Genomic DNA, 27,059 nt, shown 5'->3' on the forward strand with positions numbered 1-27,059 from the left:
AAGATTTATAAGTCACTAAACTTAATTCTTATATAAATGTTACCTCTTTAGTATAACTTTGACTTCTTACTACAAGTATGCTCCTAAAATTTCACACTACACTTTTTTTTTCCTTTTGTTGAAATACCTGTTGGTTCTCAAGTATAAAAATAATAATTATTATAGATAGGAAATTAAAATATCAGAAAAAATGTGACATAAAATATGAATCCCATCTTTCAGATGCTAAACTATTTTTCTCTCTCTTCTATTCTGGCAAAAGTAGCTGGCAAGCTAGTGAAAACATTACCTCACTCTTAGAAAAGTCATGTCAATTTTTCTAAAATTAATGTTAGAATAATGCATACTGTATTTTGAAAAACAGAAGCATCAGCCTAGACAGGACTATAAAATCCTCAATGCACCAAAAGGTCAGATAACACATATTTCTAGAAAAGTTGTTTTATAAAATGACAAACAAATATTCCAAAAGAATTTACTATATTATAAAATTGGCTATCAGTTATATAAATTTAATTACATAATTATAGAACTAGAAAAGAGTATAAAGAGGAAGAAGGCATATTCCTCTCCCCACAACCCCCAACCCCTGTATTTTATAGATGATGAAACTATGGGTATAGAAATTAAACTGTTGGGGAGATATTTTCCCTAAGTTCATGTTTCTGTGTGATAGGAAACTCAGTATCTCTGTTGGTCTCTTACCCCACCCACCCACTTTTCCCTTCCTCTTTTCCTCTCTACACACGAAAGGTGAGGTGATTTGTACAATTCTTGAGTTAGTAAGGAAAAGCTAAGAATGCATAGCTCAGCACCATTTCTCTCAAACTCTCTCTCAAGCACTTCCTTTCAATCTCTCCCATTACCACCTCCATATATACTTATGAGAGTATGTATAGATATATGTGTATATGCACATACAAACGTGTATATGTTACCTTATGTTATATGTTACATATGAGATATAGGGATATTAAGAGAGGTGAATATATATATATGCATTTGAGTGTATATGTGTGTATATATGATATGTCTGTGTATGTGTATTCCCTTCTCTCAATCTCTCTACCAATTTCTCTTCAATCTATTTGTCTCTCAGTTTCTCTCTTCTAATCTCTCTCTCATTACCTCTTTCTCTCAATCAATCTCTCTCTCTCTCTCTCTCTCTCTCTCTCTCTCTCTCTCTCTCACACACGCACACACACACACACACACACACACACACACACACACACACACACACACTCCTGACTGCACAAAATGCATTTTCTACTCTTCAGTGCCTTAAGCTTTCTAGGCCAGGCTCCGAAGAGGAGTATCTAACGTTGTCCAGTTATGCCAAATTAAAAGCAAATGAGTGTGTCAAATTCAGGCAGGTAGTATTAGTGATCCTGTCTGTCAACAAACCTGAGCCTATTATTTCACACTTTCTTTATTCTCTAACCTCCAATATCTCCTCAACCCTCTTTAGTTCACTCTCATGAAATGGAAGTGAACGTGTAATAATCCATATAAATATACGAAATTGGAATAGTTATCAAATTTTAGTTTAGAAAAAAAGGATTTTACCACAGGGCAAAGACCACTTTTTTTGTTCTCTACTTTCATGAATGGGAATGTTACGTTAGGATCAGATAGGCGATCCAAAAATGAATTACATGTGGCTGCAAAAACATGAACAATAACAGACCTTCCTAGTCTTCTACTTTCATGCTTACAATCATTTCCAAAAAGGTTTCTTTATTGCTAGAAATAAAAAAGCCATACATCCAAGCAATACCATACTATCCCATTTGAATAAAACTTTCAAGCTTTAGAAAACAAATTAGTCATCAACAGATTAAGCCTAACCCCATCAAATGTGAGCCTAAAACAAAATTTTAAAGTTATTTAATACTAAGCCTATACAAGTTTTCTTTAAGAGATAATGTAACCACAACAATAAAAATCACCATATTTTAATCACTGCTAAAATGTCCAATATGTATAACAATATACAGTATAAGTCTTGTTTGTTCTAACAGGACTGAAGGAACACTTTAAAAATTCACATTTAACAGAATAATATGGATATGTCCCAATTTTCCAATAATTATTATTCTGATTAGTATACCTATGAATCAGATTCTCTTCCTGCTCTGCCATCAATTACTAATTATTTTCTGCTCACAGCTAACCAGGCTAGACAAGCATAAGATATTCCAACCAATTCCACTTTGGGAGTATCCCGTTCTTTTGAATTAGGGCCTTAGTGACTGGGAGTTGCCTGTTTATTTTTTCCATTTATTACTAAGAAATTAGATAAAATGATCTATTTGTGTTTCTTTGGGAAGGGGATTAAGGGTAAGAAAAAGCAAGAGGAGCTGTTTTTTTGATTTTTAATTTACCCCTTAAAGTATCTCAGATTTACTCTCTGACAATAAACCAATAATCATTTCTGAGAAAATAAAAATCTATGGAAAATATCTCTGCTATATATGATGAAAAAAAAAAAAAAAAAAAAGGTTTTTTCCCTGGTTCCCTTACAGGAAAAAACAGTCCTGACTCCTCTACAGGCCATGATGGTAACATGGTTTACATGTCAGTGTAAGAAATGGTGCTCCTGTTCCTTCACCAAACAAATGGTAACTAATAGTTAATGTCATGTCTAAAAACAATATGAAAAAGAAAAAAGGGGGCAGGGGAATGTTTTCCTTATGCTAGAGTTCTACTCAAAATGGTTAAAGTATTTAAATCAAATACTTTTACACTCTGAACAAAACAGTTACTAATATTTGGTATCTTCTCTAAGAAAATGATTATAGTAAAATCTCACCTCCATAGAGAATAAAATGTTAATACTATATAGGAGACACTTAGAAAGTCTGATTGATGGAACTGCACAGCTATACCTATCATGTCAGACTCCATGTTAATTTTGTCCATTTGGAGAGGAGAGTTATTATTATGTTTGCTTGCTTTGGTGCCCAATGTTTTTGGTTTTGCTAGTATATTGAGTTAAATTTCCTGTAAGCTAACTGTACATGGTATCACTCCACTGGATTTCCTTGCTTTATTAGTCATAGAACTCCAGAAAACCATTTTCTGAAGTATAAAAAAAGAAATGCATCCTAAGGAATATATACAAGTGTAAAAAATACGTGCTTCAGAATTTACATGCAAGGAGAATGTCCGCAAACCCTAATACAGAAGTCACTTGCCCTTCCTTCTTCAAGTTATTCCAACAAGGCTAGTTACCTGGTTTCTACACCTTCAGACTAGAAGGGGAAAGGAAAAGAGTATGTAGCCAGGGATAGGAAAGAAATAAAAATAGGTGATTTTAAGCCACCTGAATTCTCTAGAAAAAAAGGTACTATTTATTTATAATGCCAAGAAAATGATGAGCTCATAGTAGGTGCTTTTAAAAAGTTGCTTTAAATAAAACCTGTTTTCCTTTTCAAAAACTATTCCTTCAAATTGCCTGCAGCCAATAAATTAGATTTAAAAAATAGAATTATGCCAACAAACTCCTGACTCCCACACTAAATATGGAAAAGCAAGCCTTCCAAACAGAAGAAAAGCTCCCTACTACCTATAAACACCTCACATTCCTCAGGCTATTAGACTTTTGACAAATAAACTCATTCATAAGCCTCTCCCTCTACTAGAGATGTTAAGACTAAAAGACACACACACATACACACACACATACACATACACAAATTCTGCCAGAAGTCATTTCAACTCCAAATAAAGGATAAGTGCAGATATCTACCATAAAAGTATGGAAACAAATCACAATAAATCATCAGGTATATTTTTAAAATGATAATAACTGAGTGTTTATAGAAAAGGTCTTTAACAGAAATGTAGCAAAAAATAGGAAAACATTTGGGAAAACTTATAATTCACATTCTCATTAGAATTTAAAAGGACAAACACACATGTAAAACTAGACTAAACAATCATATAGTCTATCTACTCTGAGGAAGGCTATTCAGAAATAATCCTAATGATCTAAATTTAAAGCTGCAATAAAAGAAATGAATAACAGATTTTAGGCCAGGTGCAGTGGCTCACACCTGTGACCTCAGCACTTTGGGAGGCCAAGGCAGGAGGTTCACTTGGGGCCAGGAGTTCAAGACCACCCTGGGCAACATAGTGAGATCCCATCTCTACAAAAATAAATTAGCCATGCATGGTGGCAATGCAGTAGTCCTAGCTGCTTGGGAGCTGAGGCAGGAGGACTGCTTGAGCCCAGGAGTTCGAGCTATTTTACAAAAGTTGCAGTGAGCTATGATCGTGTCACTGCACTCTAGCCTAGGCAATAGAGCAAAACTCTGTCTCAAAAAGAAAAAAGAAAGAATAGATTTTAAAGTGCAGAAAATAAAATGAAAGATGAGATTCCCTGAAGAAAATCTCTAAAAAGACAGAGATGAATGTGAAAAGCAAAAGATAAGATATCAATAGAGCCATCTGTTCCCAAGCAGAGTCAATCTAAATTATCCACAGATTCTATATTTGTAAATTCACCTACTTGCTCAATTTGTGGCCTCAAAATCATTCCAGGTGCTTTTGTGGTCATTCGTGGACATGTGCGAAGTGGTGAAAAATTTGAGTTGTCCAACACACACATTCCCAGCTAAGGTCAAACAGGGTACTCTGCCTTCTTGTTTCAGCTGTTATACTGTAAACAAGTGTCATTTTCAGTCTTTTTAGCACCATGATATCCACATTTTTGTGCTTATTGTTGGTGACTTCACTGTTTAAAATGGTTCCCAAGCATAGTGCTAAAGTGCTGCCTAATGTTCTTAAGTGCAATGGTTGTGATGTGCCTTAGACACAAAACATTTCATTTAGGCATGAGTTATAGGTTATACTGTTGTTGGCCATGAGGTCAATGTTAATAAATCAACAGTATATATTAAATAAGGTGATTTCCACAGAAACACACATGAAACAAAGTTATCTACTGATCAGTTGAGGAAAATGACTAGAGGAGCTACATGCTAGCAAAGTCAGAGGGGACTGGGCATCAAACTAGATTGTTTTATTTTTAGACCATTAATACTCCCAATCTTTAACTCTCGCAAAATATGGAGCACATTTTCCAAATGAAAAATCAAGACAAATAGTGTAAACAAGGAATTTTTTCTCATTTGTTCATTTATTCCTATGAAAGGTAATATGTAGGTATATAAAAGTAATATTTTTTTATCATTTTTGTAAAATACTCAAAAAATTAAAGATATATAATAGTTCATCACACTCTCAGGTCATGTTTTTCCTTTAATTATTTATGAGGGTCTTTTCTGAAACCCCTCCAAGTTTTTCAGTATCTGTATTAAAATGTAATCTATAAAAACTAGGCAAGAGGGTCAATTATTAAAACACTTAAGAGATGTAAAATATATCTTAACTCAAGATAACATAACATCATGTTGCTATTTGGACCTTTTAGTTACTGATATTTTTGTCATTACTGAAACAATAAATCCCAAATCTGTTTTCACTATACCTCTGTCACTATTTTACTTACAATATCTATAGTTTAATCATACATCCTATATTTATAATTTCCTAGAAAGAATAACTAGCCATCTAGAGTACTTTCTGAATGGAAAGAAATGTATATAATAATTTGTAAAAACTTAATGAAACATTTCATTACATTAAGTATTTTCTGATTATGAAAGAAATAATTCTTTTAAGGAAGAATTGGGAATTGTAGCCCCCACATACAAATTACTAAACTCTATCCTTATAAAATTTATCACATACTGGCTTGTCTTATAACATATGATCATATCTCCAATGTTAGAGTCCAAAGATCATGGACTGCTCCTCATATTTTTATACCCTTCATCCATTCCTAGAATAAAATAGGAGCTCAACTGGTAAAAATTCATTTATTTTCAAGCCCTAAGAAATCTGTTCCCAAAGAAGCACTCTTCAAACGACAGAGTTTCTAATAATGATTTTACAGGTATTATAACAGTGAAAAATATTAACTTCTGATTTAATATTAACTTGTGATTTAATAAATATTTGGTTATAATTTTATGTATCATCTTACAGTTACTAAACAAGTATATCAGGGCTATAATTACATAAAAACAGTGAACTGTCTCCTAGCTCTGGGTAAAGAACTGTGGCACACAAAGTAATCCTTCCAAAAATAGACTAATTTGTTATGACTATCATCCCCAGAACATCCTAGGCTTCAAAACAAGGGGAAAAAATTATATTTCAAGATTTGTGGCATTTCCACAATGTTTTAAAAGTGATTTTCCAAAAGGGTTTATGGCAAAAACTACAACACCATCACCATTTTCATAGAATACAATACTTTTGCTTCTCTTTTGTCCTGTAATTTTAGCCCAGTCTGACTTTTTTTCCTCACATGAACCTCTGTCAGGAGGACAGCTGTGTTGGCTGCAAATAACCAGTCTACAAGATTCATCCTGAAGATTACTGACAACTCAAAACCACAAGCAGGGAGTTAAGATAGTATTGGGGTTAGAAAGTAGTATTTAGCCTGTAGTTCATCAATTTTTGTATGACCAAGGTGAAATAAATGTAAAAGGAAATCTATGAATAACTATCTTTGCCTCAGAATATTTCCTGATCTTTTTAATAAATTCAGAAGCCACTAGATCACAACTTTGACAGATGCCTTTGACTTAGATATCTAATTGAAAACAAAAATAAGTTCTAATCTGGAAGCACGAACTCTTTTTGCTAAAATAAAAGAAAATCAAAAAGAACAGGCAAGACTCAACTTGTATTATCTTTACTTGTGATGACAATCTCTTATCAAAAGGCTTTCTCCAGTGACTTGAGCATTTTTCTGTGCTTGCTTTTTCAGGGACAAAACTTTGAAGTATAACAAGTGATAAAAGTTAAATCCCTACAGCCCATTATTTGAACAAGCTCTACAAGAGCAATAACCCTGAGTATCTCATTCAGGCTAGCTGCAACATCTATTAATAGTAGTATACCCATCAAGACACTCTATTGAATGTTTTAGCAACCATCTCAATGTAGTTTAATAATCCTTAATAATGTCCTTAATAATCTGACAATTGGCATTATATATACTATCGCTGTCATGTGGTCACTAATTACTGATTCAGCTCCTATTTAAATAAAAAGTATGCCAAGTGTATGTGGACTTAATGATATAAAATTAAATATAATGCATTTAGGCATATGCAAGAAGGTCTATGGCATATGGAAAAACAGTTTAGCTTATGGAATATATCTTTAGGTTTTAGATCCTGTATATCCACAGGATCTAAAAGCTTTTGCCAGGGATGCAAAAGGAAGAATTTAGTGGGAATGAAATACACGCCACGATACTATAAACAAGTCTTCTAAAATGAATAAAATGAAGGAAAGTCAACCAAGGGACAGAGACTTTAAAATCCAACCCAAACACCTTGCTTTAGTAATACTTTCATAAAAATTATTGGCCCTTGAAATCCAACATTGAACTGAATCATTATTTGCATAACAGGCAACTGATTCACATTTTAACTTGCTTTTTTTCAGTATTATTTCAGGAAGACTTCTTTATTTTCCATTCAAAACCATATGTAGAGTCCAGGTAAGAAAAATGCATTTTTATTTTTGAAAAGACAAATTTTATTAGGTTAGGGGAAAGTAAACAAATTACACTTTTTTTCCCCAAACACCATCCTTTCTCATTTCTTTTCCATTGTCTAAAGCTTATCATTTGCTACCTACCTTCAAACCACCAAATAAAAATATTTTCTTATATTAAGCATCTATTTTCAATAAACTATCCTGCAACTGAGTGGCCTAAAAAAGAAGACTAGGAATTTATTTATTCTTAGCTTACATACAAAAAAGAAGCTAAAAGAAAAAAAATGTTTTGAGTCTGTTTATATCATATCTAATACCTATATAAAAAATAATTCTTGTTAGTCACTGAGATATGGAAAATGTGATGCCTCTCTCATAAAATGAACAATATAACATCATTATGGGTAGAGGAAAAGTTTAATTCTCTCACACATCCTAACAAATATACTGCTTTTAAGCATAGGGACTTGACCCAAATTCTAAGTCCTCATTACTATGAAATGAATTCTATGAATTTTCCATGCAACTTCCACTAAGGAAGTGGTTGGTTTTTCTTTACAAATAATCATATTGCCCTTTCTGTTCTTAGAGAATTAGCAATCTGCGTCTAAAAGCTATAGCTCAATTTTAATAAATGTTTAAAAAATAACTAGTTAGGCCAGGCGCGGTGGCTCACGCCTGTAATCCTAGCACTCTGGGTGGCTGAGGCGGGCAGACTGATCAAGGTCAGGAGTTTGAAACCAGCCTGAGCAAGAGCGAGACCCCGTCTCTACTATAAATAGAAAGAAATTAATTGGCCAACTAAATATATATATAGAAAAAATTAGCCGGGCATGGTGGTGCATGCCTGTAGTCCCAGCTATTTGGGAGGCTGAGGCAGCAGGATTGCTTGAGCCCAGGAGTTGGAGGTTGCTGTGAGCTAGGCTGACGCCACGGCACTCACTCTAGCCTGGCAACAAAGTGAGACTCTGTCTCAAAAATAAATAAATAAATAAAAATAACTATATATGTGCTTATTTTTCTACTGGCCTTCATCTTCATTCGATATATATACTCACAAATTCTGATTTTTAAAAAAAAAATTATAGTTTTCTACTTTGATGTTTAAAATCACAAAGGACATCCAAAACTTTTATAGAAAGAAATGAGTTACAAATAAGTAACTATAAAAATTCAGTAAACATGGTTTCCTCCCAGAAAACAAATAACCACCAAAGCTACAAATAGCTGAAGTCAAAATGTAAACTGAAATATAGTTCAAACACCTTTCTCTAATAATGATGTAAGGTAGACAGCAATATGTCTAAGACTCATTTTTTCTGTATTGTCTAAGAGGATGACAGCCACGTAAACATCAATTAAATTGTGATACCTTGAAAGGCACAGAAATTTAAAAGTAAACTTTCAGTGTTAAAATTAATAAAGTACTCCTATATTATCAAGGATATAAGAATAATCTCTGAATTCTACTTAAAATAAAACCTATTTCATCTATACCTCTCTTTGCTTACATAAAAAAAAGTTGTAAAATTTTCTATTTAGAGTATAAATTGGAAATTGTCTTAGAAAATAACTTTAAAAATTATTTCAAACATTAAATCTGCTATAGATCCACAAAAGAAGTATTATATAAGAAATATCCCAAATGGGCCAACAAACTTAATCTTACTTAAAAACTAATCCAAGTTTGAGCCACAGCCATGTATGTCTCACAACTGTAGTAAAATAAAGATGGACTTATGTTTTACTGCTAGGCAGAATCTCAGTATCATGCACATAATGGCATAGAAAAAAAATGAGGGATCCACTAGAGGGAAAAATACAATTGCCAAAAAAATATTTTTGACAAAAAAAGATTTTGGAAGCAAAAAGTACACTCAGGCATGCCTACATCAACCATAAAGGAATACAGAGTGGTACTTTTGCTGAACAGGTTTCATTTGCAAAGAAAAATATACATGTTATCAAATGACTATACATATCCTGTCTTGCAGAATGTAAAGTCTACTTGCATGGTACATGTTAATGTGGCATACTCTTTAAACATAATTTGATTGGATCCATATATTTTTTAAAACATAAAATTAAACGCATTTAATTAAAATAAAGCAATATTCTCTAAATAAAAATCAAAGTCGTTAAAGCCTACATCCTCTGCCCTACCTCTATTGTTAGGTAACTTCATCTCCTGCCACCCATCCCCCTCATTAATTTGCTCCAGCGATACTGTTTGGTTTTTTAAAATATGCTTCTACTTGAGAGCATTTTCATTGGCTCTTCCTTATCCCCAAATCTCCCCTTGCCATCTTCAACTATTTGCTCAAAAGTTACCTTTTAAATGAAACTCTGATCACTTCATTTAAAATTATAAATCACCCCTCCTCTACCACAGTACTCACAATGCCCCTGACCTTGCTCTAATTTTCTCATCACTTATTCACTTTCTATTTCACATTAATAATTGAATTTTATGTTTATTAAATACTGTCATTAATCCATTAAAAAGTAAGCTCCATAAGCAGTGATTGTGGTTCTTTTTCTACTAATACATCCCAAGCTTCTAAAACAGGACCTGGAACATAGAAGGTTATCTATTAAATACTTGTTGGATGAACTAACACATGAATAAACTTGTTTCTTAACAATTTCATCAGAAAGAGTACATTCAAACCCCTTAATAGATCAACTTTTTCTTACACACAAAAAAATCACATGTTAAAATGCTTATTAATTTTAGTTAATCCAATATTGCCATTGTTTTTCTTTTCTATTTGTACATATTCAATTGCTTTTAGGTTACTTCCTATTTATCCAATACCTTTCTTCAAACAATCAAAACATTTCAGTGCTACCAACTTACAATAGATGCAACTAAATGCAATTGATCCTTTTCTTAGCAACACACAATACTTTGAATATTCATTCTCCTATTACATTATAACAAATAGTACAATTCTGCTTCTGCTTTAGAGTTTTTGGAGGCTTCATTATCGTGCCTTCAGATAGCATTCATTCATTCATAAAATGACTATGTGTTACACATTTAACACTAATATATTCTGTGCTAAATACTGAGAACGTAATACCAAAAGAAAGACATCATTTCAAACCTCATGGTTCTTATAGGCATTGTCCTTCAGAACATGAACTATTCTCACAATAACCCAAAGATGAAGTATTATTAGCATTATTCTTCCTATTTCATAAGCAAGGAAAATGAGACCATGTAAGGCATTTTGAAAGGTTGGCCTTAATGCTAAGAAAAAGAGAAAGCCCCTGAAGTTTTAAGCCAGAGGATGAAATAATCAGATCTGAAGAATTATTCTGGTTTCAGCATAGATACTTGGTACCAGTAAAGCAAAACTACAGTAATCTGAGTGAAAGGTGATTGCTCCCTAGGCTAGGGTAAAGCCATTGCTAAGGAAAAGAGTGCTAAAGATTGGAGAGAGAGTGAGGAAGATAAGCAAGAAGATTTAATCGTTAAATTCAGGTAGAGGTTACGTGTCTACCTCTTGACAATCCTCTATACCACCAATTTCATATCTCCTTGCTGTTATTGATTTGCTATAGAGTAAATGAAACAATCATTGTTTTTGTGAACCATACATTTAAAAATTTTTTTCACAAGTTTACAAATTAAGGCCTGAAGAATTTCACAAATCTGAAAGCCCAGCCATTCTAAATTCCTTATTCCTTCTCACTTCCAATAGTTATTGAATCCTCTAAAATTCCTACCTAAATATGCTTCAAATATCTCTCCCTCTTCTTTTTCCATCTTTATTTGTATTACCCCACTTCATTAATATCTCCATCGTATTTCTCTTGGACTAACTCATCAGGCTTTAAAGAGGTCTCCTTAACTCCATTTCATCTCCCTCCAGCTCATCCTTACCAACTGCAAGAAATATCTTCCCAAAATGCAGGTATGTTCAGTATTATGCAACTGCTAAAAACATTTTGACAGCCTCTATCAACCTTTTCAGATTCAGCTACAAAATTGCCTTATATTTCCCCTCATATCCTACGCTAATATACCAGACCAGGTACCCTCAACTACTGAAACTCAAATTCTAGTACTAGCAGTTTCTCACACAGGTCATGCTGTTTCACAATGCAGGACTTTTCAAATGCAGCTCCCTCTAGAGGAAGCTCCACTCTCCATCTGACTATTCCGCAAAGACCTGATCATGTTTTTAGTCTAAATTCTAATGACTTCCATCCCTCTTATGATCTTCCATACGATGTATACTACCCTCCATCAGAAACTTTATCAGACCGTATGCCTATTGTTTGTTTATATTCATTCATTTATTCATTCGCCCAATGAATTTACATGTTTGTATCTTCATTTCCTGACATAGTTTCTGGTAGAATATGTGTCCTAGTCTGTTACAACAAATTTAGGCACAAAATTAATATGAATTTTAGGTGCTTAAAGGACTTTTAACCTTCTAGACTGAAAGCCAGGGTAAAACTATGGGAAATCTGATTTTTAAATAACGAGTACATTACTATATGTGAAAAAAGCCCTTAAAATTTTTAGAAACAAGGCCGGGCGCTGTGGCTCACGCCTGTAATCCTAGCTCTTGGGAGGCCGAGGCGGGCGGATTGCTCGAGGTCAGGAGTTCAAAACCAGCCTGAGCAAGAGCGAGACCCCGTCTCTACTATAAATAGAAAGAAATTAATTGGCCAACTGATATATATATAAAAAAAATTAGCTGGGCATGGTGGCGCATGCCTGTAGTCCCAGCTACTCGGGAGGCTGAGGCAGTAGGATCACTCAAGCCCAGGAGATTGAGGTTGCTGTGAGCTAGGCTGACGCCACGGCACTCACTCTAGCCTGGACAACAAAGTGAGACTCTGTCTCAAAAAAAAAAAAAAAAAAAATTTTTAGAAACAAATTAACAATAAGTGTCAAGAAGCTCTAAGAAGAAAACCATTAAACTCAATTGAGGGATATTTTAAAAGTCAAGAATGAATGGAAAAATATACCTTATTAAGTAGAAAGATTAGACATAGGGAATAATGTGAATTTTCCATCTATAAATCTAATAATTTAACAAAATTTCTATCAAAATCCCAACAGGGTTTAACAAAAAACATTTTGACTAAATAATTGTTAGATTCAACTGTTAAGATTAACAGACAAAGGCCGGGCGCTGTGGCTCACGCCTGTAATCCTAGCTCTTGGGAGGCCGAGGCGGGCGGATTGCTCAAGGTCAGGAGTTCAAAACCAGCCTGAGCAACAGCGAGACCCCGTCTCTACTATAAATAGAAAGAAATTAATTGGCCAACTGATATATATAGAAAAAATTAGCCGGGCATGGTGGCGCATGCCTGTAGTCCCAGCTACTCGGGAGGCTGAGGCAGTAGGATCACTCAAGCCCAGGAGATTGAGGTTGCTGTGAGCTAGGCTGACGCCACGGCACTCACTCTAGCCTGGACAACAAAGTGAGACTCTGTCTCAAAAAAAAAAAAAAAAAAAAAAGATTAACAGACAAGAATAGCTAAGAAAAGGAAGCATAGCCCTACTGAATATCTAAAAGTATAATAAATAGTAATTAAAACAATGTAAGTCATCCTACTACAGGTAAGCACAGACATACATCAAAGGAAATGAAAATAAAATCCAGAATATATCTAAGTATATACGGAAATTTAGTATATAGCAAAGGTATATTCCAAATATGGAGGAGAAAGACAGATTATTTTATATTCTAACCCAAAACTCATATATAATATACTACTTTTTTTATCCCCTGTAGTAAAAGATAGCTTTAACACAGAATAACAAACCAGGAAAATGCTCCATAATACCTGGAAAAATTTTATTAAATTTAATATATAAAAGTTCCTATAAATCATTTCAAATAAGATGAACAGAAATTTAGAAATATATATTTTTTAATAAAGGAGAGATATAGGAAATGCTGGGAAGAAATAGAAATGATCAATAGCCATATGAAAAAAATACAACATATTAACAAGAAAATTAAAATTAAAATATCAAGAGATATATTTTACTTCTCTACGTGGCAAATACTAAAAAGACTAGCAATATCCCATAGTCAAGGCTATGGTAAAAGAGGCATTCTCATTTATTTCTTGGTGAAAGTGTAAATTTGTATAACATTCTAGAGGACAAATGAATAGCATCTGTCGAAAATTTGTCATCTTTACAGTGTGAAATTATGGGCATCTTTCACTTCCTAAGTTACAGATTTCTGTTATATAATATGTAAAATTTTTAGTAGACTATCCTGCTAGAAAAATTACGCATGTTTTAAGAAAAAGAGCAAAAGAAAATTTATATGACAGAGAAAAAATAAGGAAGGCAAATAAGGTATACTTAAGACACATAGAAAATTAAACATTAAAAAATTAGACATTAAAAATAAACTATCTAGGAAGCATATTATTTGAGAACAAGAAACTATAACAAAATGGGAGAGACTTCAAAAACCAAGTGGGGAACAACTCTAAAATGATAGATAAAAAAGGTTTCATGAAACTAAAAGAGGAGGGCAGTGGTCAGTGATTTTTGAAATGTGTGAAGTCTTTGGTAATGTCTTGAAGCAGAAGCAGGATCGGAGCTGTCTCCATATTCATAAATTCCTATGCAGCAAAGAGCAGGTCGTGTTTGCTATGAAGGCTGCTTTTTCCAGATTCTGCAGGTTTTATGCTGCTCACTCTGTGATTTCAGAGATTGCTTTAACTTGTGAAACTCCCTGGCAACTAGTGTATAATTTTAGATGCAAATGGAGTCGGTAACATAATTACATCTGTTTTTCATAATTAGAATATTCTCTACTCCATATCTATAACTAAAAGCAAATTTCATATTTTCTTAGAAGATGTCATTTAATAGAAGTCATATATTAGCTTTAAAGAAAATAGACATTTATAATACTTGCATCACAAAAACTTCCTCTAAAAACTGTAAATTCCTTTAGTAGCTTTGTAATGTGATCTAAAAAATATTTTATTCACTTAAAAAATGAATCCAACTAAATTTCAGCAGAAAGCTGGATCAATGGGGCATGCTAAATGGATGATAAAATACACTCTAGCTTTAAATATAAAACACCTATACTTCATGTCTTAGAATATTTGGGCTGCTATAACAAAATATTAGTATCACAGACTGGGTGGCTTAAACAACAAAAAGTTCTTTCCTCACAATTCTGAAGGCTAGAAGCCCAAGATTAAGTTGCCAGCATGATCAGTTTCTGTTGAGGGCTCCCTTCTTGGCTTATAAGGCAGATACCTTTTCACTGGGTCCCCACTTGGTGGGGGGGGGGAGGGAGAAGAGGAGAGAGAGAGAGAGCGCTTTCTGGTGTCTCTTTTTAAAGGGGCACTAATCCCATTATCGGGGCCTCACCCTAATGACTTCCTCTAAACCTAATTTTCTCCCAAAAGTCCCAGGGGTTAGAGCTTGAACACATGAATTTGGGGGTAGGGAAAGATACAATTGAATCCACAGCACTCTATAAACCACACATTTCAATCAACCAACGTATATTTTTTATGTGCAAGGCACTATTCTAGGAGCTGATAATATGTTTAAAGAAGACAAAAGATGTTTCCCTATAGGAACTTACTTTCTGGAAGGAAAGGGAGATAGCCAAACAATAACTACATAAGCAAGCAAGATTCTGCTAAGTTTTAAGGAAAATAAAACAGGAGTAGGTTAAAAGGAGAAAGAACTATGTTGGCCAGAAAAGTCAGAAAATGGGTATCTCAAGAAGTGGCCTTGAATAATGAAGGGTTTTAGATTGAAGATTTCATACCTATTCCTTTCAAAACCACAATATTCTTCTTCCCTCAGATAGAATATATAAACACACATAGCTTTCTGAAAAAGTAAACTATGAAAAGGAAGGAAGAGTACAGCTCTTCAAATCAACTCTTATCAACACATACCAAACATCCCTTAAATCACTTCTTTTCCCTTTAAACACTTACACCTGAGTAAGTCTAAAATTCAAAATCCAACAAATGAAGATACAGAAAGCATAGACCCTGGAAGCCACCTAACCCTGGCCTGTTTTTCTCAGATTTCCAAGCTTTGAATATGTATTCTCCTTCAGCATTCTTTTCTGGCTACTGAGAGTTGCAAATGCATCCTTTCTCCTTTATTTTATCTCAACGGTCTGGTTGAGAACAAAAAGGTTCCATGACTTACCTATCAAATAAAGTGTATGGATTTTATGAGAATTTGTTTCAAACTAGTCTTTTCGTTTACTGCTGAGGTCTGTGGCTTTGTTCTAGAATGACTGAGGTCAAAGTCTGACCTCAGATAAGTAGGGAAATACAGTAAATATATCCCTTAAGATTGTAAACTAGAGCATTCAAAAATAACAGGTTTGCCTTACCACTGGATGAGAAGGAGGCTTAGCCACATTGTAAGACCAAGTTTTCCGATTTTGTGGCAATGTCATTATGCACAGTTAAAAAAAGATCTAACATTAAGCACTTCTCAAAAGCATTTACTGAATACAAAAAAATATCTGCATGCACTGTGAGAATGCTCTTTGGGTGATTTACAATCTAGTAAAGAAGATAAAACACATCCCTCTAAAGTGATAAATATAAAACAACCAAACAGCATATGAAATGATTGTAAATAAACATTAAAACCATATTTTACCAAACTATATGTCCCTGAAAATATAATTTTAAAAGTTGCTTGAATTTTATAAGACAAAAGATCAAACAACGTAACAGAATAATTACCACGATTACAATTCTATAGCACTTCTGAAATGCATACGTATAATCCTTTGCTTAACATAGATCACAAGAGGTCATGTACTGTCTAACTTTTCAAGAAAATATAGCTATGAAATTTTAGCATCCAGCCTTGAATCACTCACAACTAAAAAGGAATAAAAACTATAAGACCAAGTAAATATAGTCAGCCTTCTGTATCCATGTGTTCAACCAATCATGGATTGAAAAGTATCTGAAAAGAAAATTGCATCTGTACTGAATATGCACAGATTTTTTCCTTGTCATTATTCCCTAAACAATAAACAATTTACGTAGCATTTACATTGCACTAGGTATTATAAGTAGCCCAGAGTAATTGTCAATGTAAGTTTTGAAAATGATATTCTCCCAATGACTTCAAAGCTGTCCCCCAAAATTTTAAGAAATAAAATGACAAATTGATTTTCTGAATAATTAAAACAGGACATATAGCTGTGACCCAAGCATTATAAAAATGATCTATGTAACAAAAATATTTGTATCTCCTTAATATTCTAGAACAAAAGAAAAAAAAAGAGAGAGAAAATAAAAAACATAAAACAGGAATAAGAAAATGACATGATGTCATCAAAGGAAAAGCCAGCACAAAATTTCAAAACACTGTACTTACATTGTTAGTTCTCAAAAATGCCCCCAATTCTTGGCATTTTTGAGATTTAAAGGTCAATTGATTTTCTTATTACTGCTGTTATTCAATAACAAATAATGAACTTTTAAGGTATATCTTTTGCCCCATAGTCAAAAAAGTACTAAAGAAATTACTGTTATTTCTTTTAAAAACTACCTATTTGGGATGATAAAACTGATATTTTTTATACTTTTTTATTGTTTGAACTGTGTCCAATAGCCTAGTTTTTTTAAGAAAGAAAAAAGTTAAAGCTATTTTCATTTAAAAAATTAAATATTTATTTTCTTAAAATGGTCCTCATTAAAAAAAAGTTACTAACTACTAATTAGGCAATAAAAATGGTGAATGAGGAGAAACAGTATAAAACTAAAAAGTTTAACAGTTAAAATTTTGGTGGGAAAGGAATTGCCTTAAAGTCCTCATTATTATAGGAACATCAATTATGGTGTTGGTAATCAGTATCTGTAGATACCAATAAAAAGGTAAAAGTTACATGTTTCAGCACATATAATCAAATGAGTAGGAATCCTATAGCTATGCTTGTAAACACTGCCCTCCCCCCACATGAAAAAACTAGTGTATCATCTTCTAATTAAAATAGATAAATTAAATCTATTTATTCTCAGGTAAATGTAATGATGTGTTTGATTTTCTAAAAAACTTAATGTGCAAACAAAAAATAAAAGACTTTTCCAAGTAGTTTTATTCTCCAAATACTTTCTTTTTCAACAATTCTCACAGACACCAACAAATAGCATACAAATATGCATACAAAATGATTAAATAGCATACAAAAATGATTAAAACATAGTCTTTTCCCTCAAATATTATTAGGATAATATGGAGACCTCCAAGTCCCAGCAATCTACCACTAATTCCATAAAGAGGTAGGTATCCTTAGAGAAAGGACATGTTTAACCCTTATCATCACAAATAATTCCCTTTGATAGCAATTTATTAGAAGATACTAAGAATATAGTGGCAGTGATAATACAGTTTTTAGATCTCTCAAAATCCCCTCACAAAAACACAGAGAAGACCTAAAAAAAAAAGTAGAACCCAAAACTCATATTCAATATCTATCACAAAAACAGATGTCACAGTATCTTTTGTGATTGCTAAATATGAGCATGTGAAGACAAACCACCAATAGTCCCAAGACCTGTATGGCATCAGAATCTGCAGGAGAAAAGATAAAAGCAATAGGACATCAGACAGATATGAGAACTCCAAAACTGCAAACAGATACTTGTTGGAAAAGTCACCATGCCAATCTGAAGACAGCACCTGAAACTGAGAGAGGCCTGTGCACTCCAATTTCTAATAAGTACAAGTGGTTCTCAATAAGGTTTCAATAGCCCTGAATACACTGGACCAAATAAACTTTAAATGCTATCAAGATAAAACCACCACACTGAGAAGAAATTTCTGGGAACAGAATCCAAACTGACCAAGCTGAAGACAATAGAGGGGGAAAAGAGGGTCAAGACGAAAGTGGAAAGGAAGTGAGTTAGAAAATTCTAAAAATGTTGCCACTATACTTTTTAATCTGCCAAAAAGAGAGAGTTTAAAATCATGAGGGAAAAAACTATCCTAAATCTCTTCTCCATTTAAAAAGTTTAAGAGAATTAATTTCATGTAAAAACAACAGAAAAGTATTACTCAAATCCCACACAATGCTACTGTATGGAAAAAAAAAAAAAAAAAGAACAGAATGACAGACCTATAGAAAATGAAAACAAAGCAGAAATACATATATATAAAAAAGAAATTAAAAACTCAACTTTCTTCTTTCAATGTGAGATAAAAGATATTAGGAAAATAATAAAGACTAAAGAACAACATAAATTAGAATTAGAAAAAGAAATCATGAGAGATTTTAGAAAACAACTTATAACAGAGTATAACACTTCAGAACTGATGATTAAACTAAAAAAGAAGACAAAACCAAATAAGCTAAACTGAAAATAAATTTAAGAGAAAGAGAATAAAAGGGAAAACACATTTTAGATCAAAAAGAAATGAATAAAGAGATGAAAAGAATTCAGGAGAAAACTATCCAACATGTAAAAAATAGGAGTCACCAAAAGGAAAAAAGCATGCTAAGAGATAAAACAAATACTAAATGTGTAATTAAATAAAAACATCTTGAAATTTTAACGAAAAAAACTGAAAGTATATGTATTAAAAGGATATATTATAAACCTAGAGGAATCAACCCAGAATGACCAAAACTAGGACATAATGAAAAATTGGAAAAGATTGATATTAAACTTTAACAGCAACACTTTATGATAGAAGAAAATGGAGTGATATATTTCAGATACTCATGGAAGAAAAAAAGAATAAGAAATCACTTTATGAAGCACCATAGAAAGGCCTCCACGAAATATTCTTATGTAAGTAAATAAGTAAATAAGTGTAAAGTGTATTCAGTGCTCTACTATCTATATATGAAAGGGAGGGGATATATACACATACATATATAAATATGCATATATACATATATATTTTAATATATGTAGTTGGCTTTTGTGTGCCTTATAAAAGATTGTTGAAGAATTTTTTAAAAAATAGATCTGGTTATCTGTTGAGAGGAACAGAACTATGCGGATGGAGCACAGAATAAGTAATATACTTTTAATTTTAAACTTTTATTTACTATATGCACCTTTTGATGTTTGAATCACTGAATGCATTATTAAACTGGTATGAGCCAGTGGTTGAGTACTTTTTGAAACTTTCCTAGAAATTCTAATATGAGCCAAGATTGAAGACTACGGTTTTAAAATTTAAAGGGAGTCAAATCAGGGAAGCAAAATGAATGAAATGAAATTAGTGAAAATACTACATAAAGCAATACTGTAAAATTTATTACTTTGAACTGAAAGTCTTCTTTTTAAGAATGTACAACTGACACATTAAGTAAAACACCCTCAAAATGCTGCTCTTTTTATATAGATAATTCTATCAGTTTCTTTTAAATAAATTTTCTAGACTATATAGCCATTATGTTTTAAATCGATCAATGTAAATGCTTATTGTTCTAATAGAGTTTGACAAAGAAGTCTTCTAAATTTTAGTATCTAACCTGTGGATCTGGTAATCCAATCATTCAATTATCTTTGGAATAAGAAAGAAAATGCTTAGATGTATCCCTCACAATGATTCTCCTCTCCTAATGACTCCTCACTTTATAAGGCTATGAAGAGGAATAGGTTTCCTAACAAGTGAAATTTATTCATTCTCCAATAATTCAATCTAAAATATAGCACCAAAAGACCAACAAAAAACATAAAATCCTTACTCTTTTATTTTTTTCCTCCTCTTCATAGTATTGTTAATCATGCGAAAAAAATATGTGAAAAAACAAGATGTCTCCAAGTTATGCTTAATGTGTATCTCCTCCAGCATTCTCCACCAAACTGCAAAATACATTTTGGTTATCTACGCAGAACTGGTTAATTCCCCACATACCAGGTCATCAAGCTAAACATCCCAGGTTATCAAGCCACTGATCTAATCTACTCTTAACCAAAGGCCATAAAGCACATTTACCATAGTAGCCTCTGCCCAAGGGCCCCAATGTCCAATACCTGACTAGTCCTCATTTTACAATAAATACTGCATGAAAAAACTGAAAACAGTATTTATTAATACTTAAGTAATACAATCTGTGAAATCAATACAGAACTTAGGTAGCAGTCTGAAACTATATAAATCCATTTATTAGATATACTGAAGAGCCTCTGAAACACTTTATTTTCACAAAATGGTATTTTTTTAATTAAATTCTCAAGCAGAATAATCAAGCTGTTGTAACCAGGAGGCATTTCCATAGCAAACAGATTTTGAAAGAATAGGCCCCAGTATTTAAAAACGTTACACAAAAAAATTCCCAAAGCTAACCATAGCTACCAATACTGACAACTATCAGAGATGATAACTTTATAACCAGCTGTGTCTGTTAATTAATTTTTTAAAAATGTGGTAGCTTTATGACATGTGCTAGCTGATAAACCGCCAAGTAAGTTTCCTGAGTGCTCCTCACAGCTGCTGACCCAGTTGCTCTGGGAGTTAGAGCAAAAAAGACAAAAGGGATTGGAATCTAAGTTGTACTAAGATGAAGAGTTCTCTTTTCAAGTTTCCTGAAAGTACTTGAACAGCTATTTCTGACGACTGCAGCATGACTCACTTTCTTCCTCTAGTTAGGCTACACGCCCTGGACGGAACAGGAAAAGGGGATGCAGCACACACCCCCATTGTACTGTGGAGGTCACAGTATTCGTTATTTCCTTCTGTTATGGCACATTCATGCCTCTCCACCTATCCTGGTAATCAGACCATATCGCATAAAATAACACTGTTAGAATTCTCTGTAATAGGTAATGTTGTTTTAAAAAAAAAAAGTTTGTTGAAAGGTTTTACAAACATGCCATTTATTAATTATTCTTTCTTTGGTCAGACCAAAATCTTGACAAAGGTACTTCCAACATCGGCCTGAGCAGAGGGGCCTAAGTAGATTTCTTTTCAAAACTGAAGATTCAAAACCCAATATTCTGAAATCAGGTGAAAATACTTGGAATCTTGATGGGGAGGAATAGTTATAAATTTTGTTTTCCTTTTTCTATATTGTCCACATTTTCGAGAATAAAATATTAATTTTATAAATGCATATGCATACCACTATTTCTTAAGGAAAAGGGTTTCCCAGCTAATTTAGTCTTCCTAAATGTTTTGCTTTAAGATACCACACAGATGTATGTACCAACACATTATTTCTATCATCATAAATAACAGAAAGAAAACTTCTTCTATTTCATTAAGCTCCATGGCTATAAAGAAGACCTATATGCTAGATACTTTAATATTTAAAAATCACCATATTCTCCAGAAAATATGTGATAAATATATGGCTTTCAATTATAGGAAGGATGACTGGCAAACAACAAATTCAAACAAGAAATTTAAAGTATATTCACTATTTTAAAACTTTGCTTTGCTAATATTTTATCCTATATGTATTTACCATAGAGTGGCCTCATTTGACACTCACAAATTGAATCATGTCTCCTATTCCTAAGACATTATTAGGTAGAACCAAGTTTGCACTAGTTTGAAAAAAGGCCATATCACCCAGAAAGATCTGGATTACAGTAAAGGAGATCAAATAGTAAAGATTTCCTAAATTATTGCTGAATCAGATTTTTATAACACTGTGGGGGAGTAGTTGAGACAGGCCTGCGAGGAGTTCAGCTGCTTCTCCCCACAGAGACAAGTCCCTAAGATAGGGGTCGCCACAGAGGGTAAGGAAATTGATGGGCAACAGAGAGAAAAAAAAGAATACACAGAGACTAAGGTATAGTTTATAGTTTTATATATAGAGAGAGATCACACATAACACAGTGGGGGTACTTAGGAGACTGGTATATCTCCATAACTGCCAGCAATATGGTTAGATTCATACAGGTTTTTATAATCACAGTTATCAATTACCAGTTGTCAGGGTAACATATCTGCATATCAGGGAATGCAGTTGCTAGGGGATACAGGTAGTGGGTTAGGGTCAAAAGTCCTCTCAAGGGGCTTCTAATCTATCTAGGTGAACAAACAGGTACAAAGTCTTTCAGGGGCTAACTTCTAAGTTCTAAGAGGTAATTGTCAATTAACAAAGGTATAACAAAAGAGGTATAGTGACTCTATATTTCTTTGATTAGTTATGGTGGACTTAAAGGTAGACAGACAGGAGAGAGCAGGAAGCCTATCTCTTATAAACAGGTTGTTTATAACCACTGGGGCACATCTCTGGGCAAAGTGCACTCATTGTCTCCGGCTCCCATCCTGTGGGCCGTATTTGCCTTGTCTTGTCTTTCAAGACACAGGGAAGCTCACAGATTTTGAGATACCAGGAAACCTTCCTGGAAAATATCCCTACAGGAGATTTGAGAGCTCTCCCATGATAGTAGCCTCTAATAAGTGAACCACTGAGTCCACACATTCCTTCAGGACAAAACCCTGCAAACTCCTGTTTCTGTCTTTAATATAGCAATATTGGGTTATGCAATAAAATAATGGTCTTATGAACCACATCTCATTAATTCCTCAATCATATTTTCCCAACATAACACAATTTAAATATTTTTGTTGAAAATACATTTCCAGAATACATACATATAGGTATGCACAAAAAAACTAAAAAACAAACACAAGAGACTTACAGATTATCTCCCATTTTGAGTTATCGATATTTTATTCACCCTTCCCCTTTCTACAATGACACTATGGGAACTGATTAAACTGTTTCCCTAGAAGAAAAAATTAACTGAAAATTATCTGCTTTAAATTAATATGTATTTTAACCTTGAAATCAATTTCCTAATGTAGCTACCACAAAGAATAACTAAAATTTAAAATGTTGCTTTCTATTCCACTGCCAGATTAAAGATACATTTCTCCCTATTTCTCTCAACAAATACAGCTAAAAAGCTTGCACACTATATTAAAACGAATATCAGAAGATTCTGGAAGGCAGAGAGAAGACAAACCAACCAGGGACCTGGGAACTCAAAGATGGACACAGTGGTGCGTTCTATGAGCTTTCTTTTAGCCTCATATACCCCAAACTGGGTACTCAAATGGCCAGCAACCAGAAAATACCAAGGGGCACAAAAAAGCTCCAAGACAAGCCACCCCTCTTCTAGCCAAAGGACCATGAAAGGGACAACCTAGCAAGACAAAAAGCTTTTAGACTTTAAGTGCCCTACACCAGCAAAATATCATGGATAAAAATACAGCCCAACCTCTGAAATTTTTAATCAACAGTATAGTAAGTCAAACAAAGTACATTCTCCTAAATGGTCCTGGGGTAGCCCTATTTAACAATTTCCCCACAGGACATTGAAAAGACACGCTACTCACCTTTTTCCTTATTCCTCTTATAACCATCCAAAGTTAACAAAGCCTCCCCTGCTCACATAGTGTAAGGACACCCGTGAACAGTAATAAGGTGCCTCCCTTCCTTCCTGTAGGGTCCTGTCAGCCAAAGCCCACAGGAGCCCTAAAATCCCACCTTCTCCCAGGAGTAAGGAGGTATCCCCTCCTGCCCAAAGGGGGCTGAGTGGAGAACTTGTAATTTTGCCTCCACCTGATGTTAACAAAGTGTTATCCGTCTTTCTCCAACTTCTAAAGTATCAGAGGAGGCCTGCTAAAACACAAGACTTAAACACTAGCCAAACCATGCAGGATATAATTAAAAATCACTCATCATACCAAGAGAATCAGGAAAATCTCAACTTGAATAAGAAAATACCATCAACAGACAGCAACACTGAGATGACACTAATGTTAGAATTGTCTGGCATGGATTTTTTTTTTTTTTTTTTTTTTTTTGAGACAGAGTCTCGCTTTTTTGCCTAGGCTAGAGTGAGTGCCGTGGCATCAGCCTAGCTCACAGCAACCTCAAACTCCTGGGCTCAAGTGATCCTCCTGCCTCAGCCTCCCGAGTAGCTGGGACTACAGGCACGAGCCACCATGCCCAGCTGATTTTTATATATATACATATTAGTTGGCCAATTAATTTCTTTCTATTTTTATGGTAGAGACGGGGTCTCACTCAGGCTGGTTTTGAACTCCTGACCTTGAGCAATCCGCCCGCCTCGGCCTCCCAGAGTGCTAGGATTACAGGCGTGAGCCACCTCGCCCCGCCGTCTGGCATGGATTTTAAAGCAACCATGATAAAAACGCTTCACAAGCAATTATGAACATCCTTGAAACGAACAGAATATAGAGTTTCCGCAGAGAAACATAAGATAGGAACAAGAACCAAACGGAAACTTTAGAACTGAAAAAATATAATAAAATAATAAACCAAGAATTGGCTCATCAACAGAATTGAGGGGACAGAGGAAAGAAATGCTTCCCTCAGAGATGGTGCAGTAACTCATATGCTAAAGAGTATGCCTGCTTTTAGTTCAATTTGGCTATGAGACCTCTTAGTAAATTTTTCTATAATTTATTTAGCCAAGGTGATAAAATACTCCATAAGTTAGTTTACTCTTTTATCCAAACGCCATAAAAAGGAGAGACACCTATTGGTATTGAAGTAACGTCATCTGAAAAAAGTTTTCTTTGGAGGTACAGTTTCCAATAAAAGGACGAACTTTGTGAATTGAGTATTAGTTTTAAAGACTCAAGTCATCCTCTTAGATTTTCACTATTAATTATAAAGCAGTAAGACAACAATGATAATGTCACTTGGCATCTATATTGGTCTTTACTGTGAAAAATGAAAGCACTGTTACATCTGGGTCTTAGATCATTTCTCAGGTATGTTACTGCTCCCATTTATAGGCGGAAAAATTGAATTTGCAAAGATATATGGCTCACTAAAGAGAATAAGTCACTCAGTAGAAACAGACAAAAATGCAAAGGTCTCTCAGTATTCAATACGGTGCCTTTTAATAAGCACCACAATTCCAAGTATGGCTATACAAAATGTAATTAGCCTTTGGAGAGCTGGGTGCATGATATTAGTTCATTCATTCACTTAGTCATTCATCTAACACTACATGCCAGGTACTGCTCTAGGCGATGGGGAGCAAAGTTCCTAATTTCATGGAACTTACATTCTAGTAAGGAGAAGACAGAAAACAAACAAATCAAAATAAAATAACAGGCGAGGATAAGTGCTATGGGAAAGAAAAAAAAAAGCAAAAGGGCTAGGGAATGCTGAGTAAGTACACAGGATCTTATTTTACATGGCATGGTCAAGGAAAGCCTTCACAAGAAGGTAGCATTTGAGCAGGTATCAGAAGGAAGCTTGGATTCAGTAGGCTTGATAAAAGTATAATTTTCAAAATGTTAATATATGACTCACATAAATTTAAACTGACTGTACATATCAAAGATTTACTCTACACACTTATTAATATATGAATCATTTATGTTAAGACTAAATGAATCAGATATTAAGACTGGTTCAAAGAGCATTTGAAGAGCTAATATCTACACAAAAAATTTAATGTAGAGTGTTAAACTTAGAAAGAGGGCTAGATTAGACACAAAATTTATTAATGTCCTACATGGCAATAAACTATATTCTTTGAAGTTATCTTTTCTAATAGACAGTAATTATTTCTATCTCTTCCAGGAGAAAAAAACCTATAAATTAACATGTAACTTCACTATATCTGACACTTTTAGTCAATAGTAAACAGTGAGTCAAATAAAATGCATTCTCCTAAATAGTCCTGGGGTGGGCCTATTAAACAATGTACCCCTAGGACATTGAAAAGACACACTGCCCACCTTTCCCCTTATTTCCAAGTTTTGTATTTTTTTAAAAACACAGCCATGAGTATATATGAAGGAACGGCATTCCAGGTAGAAAGAGTAAGAGTGAATTACAGACATATGCCTCCAATAAAGTTTGGTGTAAATAAATACCTGGTGGTGAACTGGAGAAGCTAGAAAATTTACACTGGAAAGAAAGTGGGAATTGAGATTGAGATCTGATCTGATTTACATTTTGAAAACCCGACTCTACCTGCAGAATTAAAAACTTAGTAGGGAGAGGAGCAAGGGTGGAAGTAAGAAGATCACTTAGGAGATGATTACAATGACGCAAGCAAATAAATAACTACATAGTTTGTAGGATGTAAAAGGTGCTATGGAGAAAAATAAAGCAGAATATGGTAAGGTCGGTGGAGAGATGTCAGCATTGCCTGGAAAGGCCTATCTGGTAAGGTGACACCTGAACAAAGACCTGAAGGATGTAAAAAAGAAAAACCATGCAGGTATCTGAGAAGAGTGTCATAGACATTGAGAGAAAGCAAAATGATTGAGGAGAAAGAGTCAGGGAAAAGACAGAAGAGATGTAAGAGAATGTGTGGCCTTGAAAACCATTTTAAGGACTTGGCTTTTAGAATGAGTTAGATAAGAAGCCACTGAAGGTTTTAGAGCAGAGGAGCGACATGATCAACATTAAGTTTTAATCAGATCACAGTGGCTGCAATGAATGTGAAGAATGATCTATAAGTAGGTAATGGTAAAAACAAAAAGATTAGTTAGAAGG

The 27,059-nt window shown here is 33.9% G+C and overlaps 1 protein-coding gene across 7 annotated transcripts in view; it reads right to left on the bottom strand.

Moving 5' to 3' along the window:
- The window catches only part of CCDC91 (coiled-coil domain containing 91), a 307,926-nt gene that overhangs the window by 178,445 nt on the left and 102,422 nt on the right, over positions 1 to 27,059 (bottom strand). The window lies entirely within an intron of this gene.

This window comes from Microcebus murinus, chromosome 10 (assembly GCF_040939455.1).
Source record: "Microcebus murinus isolate Inina chromosome 10, M.murinus_Inina_mat1.0, whole genome shotgun sequence".
Lineage (NCBI taxonomy): Eukaryota > Metazoa > Chordata > Mammalia > Primates > Cheirogaleidae > Microcebus > Microcebus murinus.